The sequence below is a fragment of the Lemur catta genome, chromosome 1 (assembly GCF_020740605.2).
Source record: "Lemur catta isolate mLemCat1 chromosome 1, mLemCat1.pri, whole genome shotgun sequence".
NCBI classification, from domain to species: domain Eukaryota; kingdom Metazoa; phylum Chordata; class Mammalia; order Primates; family Lemuridae; genus Lemur; species Lemur catta.
This window is the reverse complement of record NC_059128.1, coordinates 110,421,566-110,429,592: the sequence shown is the minus strand read 5'-3', so window position 1 is coordinate 110,429,592 and position 8,027 is coordinate 110,421,566.

Here is an 8,027-nt window from a genome sequence, read left to right as displayed (position 1 = left end):
AAGGCAGAAAAGTTTCAGTGTCAAGGTCAAATATAATTAGCAATCACCTGCTACAGCGAAAAAAATAAATCAGAATCACTGAGTTTGATTTCACCTTAGAAAAATTACAGGCTGTAAAAAGCTCAGTTTGTATTATGTGAACAGTTCTCTTCTCATCCACCTGGTGGTAACACTTGCTCCCTAACAGGGCTAGAAAGAGTTACCAGGAAGGGACTCTTCCCAGAGGGGACTTGGTTTAAATTGTCCCCAGGGCTGCCCTGGAAAAATGCCACAAAAACTCTGAAAAGTGCATTCCTGCTGAGACCTGGCCAAGGTTTCAGGACAGCTTTCCCCAAGCCTGTGACCTCCCTGTGGAAATCTCAAGGCCTCCTTTCTCCCTACCACGCATGACATGGCCAAGGTCACATATGGCCCTGAGGACAGAGTCACAAAGTTTAAGTTTTCTATTTCTATTTCTTGGAGCTTCTATTTTCTGTCTTGTAACTAGCTCATAAGATTCTCAGGAAGATTAAGTAAGTTAATACATATAAAATAATTAGAGGCTGGGTCCCGCGGCTCAAGTCTGTAATCCTAGCACTCTGGGAGGCCAAGGCAGGAAGATTGCTTGAGCCCAGGAGTTTGAGGTTGCTGTGAGCTATGATGATGCCACTGCACCCTAGCTGGGCTACAGAGTGAGACTCTGTCTTAAAAAAAAAAAAAAGAAAGAAAGAAAGAAAAAAAATGATTAGAGTCACACTTGGTGCATAATAAATACCATATATGGGTTTGCTTTTGTCTTTGGCTGCTTTTGTGTTACAATGGCATCATGGCTTTTTTTAATCCCTTTAGGGAAGACCTGTTTATTCCTGCCTTCTTCCTGGTAGGCTCTCAGTAAATAATCCTCCGCTAAGTGCAATTGCTTTATTGGAAAGTCCCTGCAGTGGCATCATCATAGCTCACTGCAGCCTTGAACTCCCAGGCTCAAGCTATCCTCCTGCTTCGGCCTCTGAGTAGCTGGGACTACAGGCATGGGCCACTGCACCTGGCTGGTTTTTCTTCTTCATTCTAATGGACAGCAGGCCTGTCCACTTTCTCCTGGTTTCCACCTCTCTAATGCACCAGGACGCTCAGAGCAGAATAGGTCCCCACCCAAACCAGCTTGGCCTTTCCGCAGAGGTGAGCCAACCCAGCTGTGGGCTGGCTTTTCACCTAGCAGTCAGCAGAGAAAGGGTGAGGAACCACAGAGGCCTCATGCTTTCCACTGGGTACAATTAAGAACCTGCTGGCAGGCGCACTGGCTCACGCCTGTAATCCTAGCACTCTGGGAGGCCGAGGCGGGTGGATCGCTCCAGGTCAGGAGTTTGAGACCAGCCTGAGCAAGAGCGAGACCCTGTCTCTACTAAAAATAGAAAGAAATTAGCCGAACAACTAAAAACATATAGAAAAAATTAGCCAGGCATGGTGGCGCATGCCTGTAGTCCCAGCTATTTGGGTAGCTGAGGCTGTAGGATTGCTTGAGCCCAGGAGTTTGAGGTTGCTGTGAGCTAAGCTGATGCTACTGCACTCTAGCTGGGCTACAGAGTGAGACTCTGTCTCAAAAAAAAAAAAAAAAAAAGGAACAAAAAGAAAAGAAGAAACTGCCTTGGCTCAGTGGTCACTAGTATACTCCACAAAATACTCATACCTGGGTGAGGGCAGATACCACAGCTTTTAGCTCCCCCAGTGCCTACAAATAAAGTACAGCAGTAGTAAGTGTTAAATGAATAAGAAAGGGCCAGGTGCAGTGGCTCAGGCCTGTAATCTCAGCTCTTTGGGAGGCCGAGGCAGGAGGGAGGAGGAATGGTCAGCTGCTATTTCTAGTTTGGCTAAGACTCCATGGGGCTTCCACTGACCAAGAGTCTACCCTTGGTCTACAAAGGCCCGAGCCGTGGGGCCTCCCAGGAACAGCAGAGCCAGGCTTATCTCCCAGCGGTGGGCACATCGGCTGCACATCAGCTGGGAACGGACTATCTACATTATCTGGCATTTGTGTGGCTGGAAGAACCAAGGTTGAGAGAAAGACGTCAGCAAGAGGGAAGATGTGTCACAGTCCAGGACTCCAGCCCAGTTAAGACTGGACATCAATTACCCAAGTCGCAAGTGGTGACAACCTTGGGATTTATGCAGCCTTGGGTCCTGGTCTGGTCTGGTCCGCCTCCTGTGACGTTAGACTTCTTTACAAGGATGTCATAGTCACGTATTCCTAGTGTGATTAAGCAGTGAAACAAGCCAGCCACAAAAGGACAAACACTGCGTGATTCTACTTACTCAAGGTCCCTGGAGTCGTCACATTCATAGAGACAGAAAGTAGAATGGTGGGCGCCAGGGGCTGGGGAAGGGGTCAGTGAGTTAGTGTTTAAAAGGGACGGAGTTTCAGTTTGGGAAGATGAGAAAGTTCTGAGATGGAGGGTGGTGACGGTTGCACAGCCATGTGGATGTGCTCGATGCTGCTGAGCTGTGCACTGAAAGACGGTTAAGATGGTACATTTTATATTATGTGTATTTCACAATTAGAAAGGAAAAAATGAAAAAAAGAAGGAAGGAAGGAAGGCAAAAGGAAAGGAAAGAGAAGAAAGCATGCTCGCCCAAGCCACCTGGCTGATCTTGGCTTCCTGGGTTTCTCTGCGTCAGCAATGAAGAGCCTCAACCCCTGGGGCTCAATGTCAAGGGTGACACAGCCTCACTCATCTCCCTTTCAGGCTGCCTGACCTTACCCTGCTGCCAGGAACCCTGCGAAATCCAAGAAGAACAAACCAGTCAGAAATCCCTGCAGGGGCCCCCAAACCTCCTGCCTGTTCTTCTCTCTCGGCCCTGTAGGGCTGGTGCAGACCTGCTTGGAACCTGGGCTCTGTCCTCTTGAATTGACTGGAACTCGCAGTCTTAGGTTGGGGAAGAGACATCACCTCTTGTCTCAGGGTGCTCTGGACATGGCTAGGTGCCTGCAATTAGAGCACTCTCCTTTTTTCTTTCTTCTTCTTCTTCTTCTTCTTTTTAAATAGAGATGGGGTCTCGCTCGCTCTTGCTCAGGCTGGTCTCGAACTCCTGAGCTCAAGCGATCCTCCCACCTCAGCCTCCCAGAGTGCTAGGATTACAGGCGTGAGCCACCGCGCCCGGCCTCTTTCTTTTTGTTTTTAATAAAAAAATCTGTTTACTTATTTTTAATTGTGGTAAAATACCCATAACATAAAATTTAGCATCTTAACCATTTTTACGCCTATAATTCATTCGCACTAAGTATATTCACACTGTTGTGTAACAGTCACCAGCCTCCATCTCCAGCACTTTCTCATCTTCCCAAATTTAACTCTGTCCCCATGAAACACTCACTCCCCGTCCCCTCCCCAGCCCCTGGCACCCACCATTCTACTTTCTGTCTCTGTGCGTGTGACGACTCTAAGGACCTCACGTAAGTGGAATCATGTATATATCATTTTGTGACTGGCTTAGCCCGCTTAGCATCACGTCCTCAAGGTCCATCCATGTCGGAGCATGTGTCAGAATTTCCTTCCTCCCTGAGGCTGAATAATATTCCATTGAATGGATGAACCACCTTCTGTTTATCCATCCACCCATCCGTGGACATTTGAGTTGTTTTCACCTCTTGGCTGTTGTGAATTCTGCTGTTATGAACACGGGTGTACAAGTACCTCTTTGAGTCTCAGCATATCCTCAGAAGTGAAATTGCTGGATCATATGGTAATTCTATGTTTATTTACTGTTTTATTTTTTATTATTTCTTTAGCCCAGATGTGTAAATCTCAGGGATTAATTTTTTTTCAAGGGATTGCCATACTGTTTTCCATAGTGGCTGCACCACTGTACAGTCCCACCAACACAGCAGGAGGCTCCCGATCTCCCACATCCTCCCCAACACTTGTTATTTCTGTTTGTTACTTTGTTTTGCTTTGTTTTGAATGGTAGCCACCCTAATGAGTGTGAGGTGGCATCTCACTGTGGTTTAGCTCCATTTGGGGCTCAGACCTAGCTGTGAGATCTCCCTCAAGCTCTGTTCCACCCACTTTTTTTTTTCATTTTTTCATTTCTTATTTATTTTATTTTATTTTTTTTGAGACAGAGTCTCACTCTGTTGCCCTGGCTAGAGTGAGTGCCGTGGCGTCAGCCTCGCTCACAGCAACCTCAAACTCCTGGGCTCAAGTGATCCTCCTGCCTCAGCCTCCCGAGTAGCTGGGACTGCAGTCATGCGCCATGCCTGGCTAATTTATATATATATTTTTTTAGTTGTCTGGCTAATTTCTTTCTATTTTTAGTAGAGACAGGGTCTTGCTCTTGCTCAGGCTGGTCTCCAACTCCTGACTTTGAGCGGTCCTCCCGTCTCGGGCCCCAGAGTGCTAGGATTACAGGCGTGAGCCACTGCGCCCAGCCTATTTTTTATTTTTTAATTTTTAGTAGAGACGGGAGTCTCACTCTTGCTCAGGCTGGTCTCGAACTTCTGACCTTAAAAGCGATCCTCCCACCTCGGCCTCCCAGAGTGCTAGGATTACAGGCGTGAGCGAGCCACCCGGTCCCACCCACTTCTTAACTGTATGTATTTCTTGTCTGTTCAATGTGGGAATCCACAGCCTCCCAGGTAAGACAGACAAAGGGCCAGATAGATACTCACTTTCCCGGAATCCCTTGCACCAGAGCACAGGCACGGGCACGTGACCTGCTCTTGGCCAGTGGTAGCCTCACAGCCAAGACTGACTCTAGAACCAGGCTGTGGATCAGGCACCTGTTGTCTTTTTGATTCTGAAACCACCCAACCTGCTTTGTGCTGTTTAGCGACAAGAATCCTGCTTGGGAAAATGTCTATTAGATTAAACTGAACCGAGGTGACCAATCATCTATGTTTAGGCTTAGACAGGCCACTGGTGCCACTTCCTCAATATTCTCAGCCTCCCGATCTCCTATTTGGAACATGTTTCTGAGGTTGGTCTACATACCATCTATTTTTGTCATTATTTTTGATTATAGCATGCAGTTTCAGGTAAAAAAAACCTTAGCAAGTAGAAAACTTACTGAGAAGAAAGCAAGATACCTGCAGTCAACTCAAGATCATCACTGCTTATATTTTATTCCTTACATATTTCTATGCATATGTATAGATAATATGCAGATTTTTATGAACTGGGATGATTCTGTATACACAGTGTGGTGGTCACTAAACCTGTCCTTCTAAGCACAAAAGGACTGCACTTCTCTGCTCCCAAGTGAAGTTAGTCGTGGTTGTCATATGATTTGACCAGGCCAAGAACATTAGGCAGATGTTCTCCAGGGAGAAGCTCTGAGTACTACTGAATGGTGCATCAACTACTTTTCCTACACTGGCCACCGTAAAGGCACATTTCAAGGTAGAATGTCCATATTTCCAAATCCTTGAATGACTAAATTATGCAAACTGGTCACGTGTGAAAAAAAAATCAATGTTTGTACTCTGAATGACTCAGATGATGGGGATGTTTGTTATAGCAGCATATAACCAGCCTGTTCTGACTGATATCACTTTTTGCTTCTCATTTTGAAATAATCAGTCTCATAAGAAGTTGCAAAAGTAGTACGGAGAGGTCCTGTGTACCCTTCACCCAGCTTCCCCCAATGGTAGATCACATCTTACATGAATATAGCATTATTAAAACTAGGGAACCAACAGTAGCAAAATACAATGAACTACAGATTTTACTGGGATTTTATTGACTGACACCATTTAGTGGCCTGTTTTGCCCCCTTTTGTCATATATAAGCCTTTCCTCATGCCCACAATGTGATGATTAATGGCTGTTAATTATTTATGGATGAAACTTAGCAGGCAACTTCTTATTGTTGGGTGCTGTCATTCCCACCCAGAACAGTGAAATGAACATCCCAGTTACTATCTTTGTATCTCTAATGATTTTTTCCCACCCACCCCCACCCTCTAATGATTTCTTTGAGATAAATTCCTAAGAAAAAGATATAAACTTTTTCATTAAGACATAGGGTCTGGCTATGTTGCCCAGGCTGGTCTCGAACTCCAGGGCTCAAGAGATCCTCCCACCTTGGCTTCCCAAGTAGCTGGGATTATAGGCACATGCCACCATGCCCAGTTGGGCATAAATATTTTTAAGTCTTTTTTTTTTCTTTTGTAGATAAGATAGGGTCTCACTCTGTTGCCTAGGCTGGCCTTAAACTCCTGGGCTCAAGCGATCTTCCTGCCCCAGCCTCCCAAGTATCTGAGACTACAGGCATATGCCACTGCAACCAGTGGGGCATGAGAAACGGATGGCAGCTGACTGGCAGTGCTTGGGAGCCAGTGGCCACCTGCCACAGGAGCAGTGGGTGGGATCTTGAGGAGTTGGGCTCATTCATATTGATGCTCCAGAACATAAGAACTTTCTTATTGCAGTAGAAATCCATGCCAGAAACTAGAAACTAACTATTCCATTGACTTAAACACTGGTAAGGAATCAAGAAGTGGTTCTTAAAAGGGACAAAGGGACAGGTGATGAGGACTTCACCAGTTTGGGGAAGCACACAATGCCAACCTCCCCTCCCCTACTGCCCGGGGTAACAGCAGTGCTGGGTGTCATGTGTTTGGGGTGTGTCTTGACACACAGTTTGCTAAATGTTGATGTAGAACTGATTCCATTCAGAGCAAATATCTGGGATCCCATGTGTGTACCCAAAATGTCATCTTGCTGGACATTTCAGTGGGCTGCTTGCTATTAATATTTTATCCTCCACAATGTTCTAAAGATTGTTCCATGTTTGTTTAATTAGATCTGTGTCACTTCAGAAACTTTGTGATATTCCAGTTAATGTCACTGCATAATAAATCACCCTAACAGCTTAGTGGCTTAAAACCACAATAGGTTTATTACCTCATGTGGTTTCTGTGGGTCAGGAATGTGGGAAGGACTCCACTGGGTGGTTTGGGCTAAGGGTCTCTGAAGCGGTGGTGACAGCTGAGCGCTAGGGCTGGAGCAGGTAGGGGCTACCCAGCCATCTCTTTCACCTCACGTGGTCTTACAGCATGGGCTTGGTTGGGCTTCCTCACAAAATGGCAGCCTACAGGCCGCTGGTGATTCAAGGGTGTTCCAGGAGTTTTGTGACCCACCTTTAGCTGTCACACAGTGCCAGTTCCATTGCACTCTGTTGGTTACCAGTGGGTCCAAGCCCAGTGAAACACAAGGGAAGGAAGAGTAGATTCCATGACTTGATGGGGGAGTGGCCAGACTCCAGGCGAGCATGTGGGATGGGAGATAATGTGGCCCTCTGCCACATACGATGTCTCCTCCCAGTCCAGGCTGTGTCAGGGGACTCCATGGCCTCCCATCATGCCCTGACCATCTGGCATTCCTGTCTTAATGTCCTGCTCACCCAAGTCTTCCAGAAAACTTCCATGCCTTCCTGAGGACACAGAGACCTGCCCCCAACTCCTCACCCCACCACCCTTTCCTGGGGGCCACTTCAACCTCCCAGACCCAGGGCCCCTGCTCTAGACCCCAGAGCAGGTGCCAGCCCTGAGGACGCTTGTGTTTCCCAGGCCTGGGTTCGGATTTGTGTAGCTCTAGGCAAGTAGCCTGAGCTCTCTGAGCCCCACTGTGTTGTCTGTGAAATGGGATTGAAGTCCCCCAGCCCTCAGCCTTGTGAGAGAAACTAGGGGAAGGGTGCTGAGCAGCAGTGCAGACAGACGGAAGGGCCACCCAGATGGGTGGGTGGAGAGCAAAGGTCAGGAGGGGTGGTGGCCAGCAAGCAGCTGTCACCAGGAATCCTGTCTGGTGGAGGGCCCTGGTTCGAAGCCACTGTCCACATAAGGATCGAGCTGGTTCAAGGCCCTCAGGCCAAGGTCAATGTGGGAGAAGCGGGCCAGATGGGCCTGCAGCTCCACCCACTCCCCCAACCACAGCCCATGGGTCCCTGTGTCCCCCTGACAGCTGGCTTTGCACATATGGACACTCAGCCAAAAATGCTTTGTTGGGTCCCTTCGTTTTTTTCTCTTAAAAATTATTTTTCTTTTACTTGTTACGGTA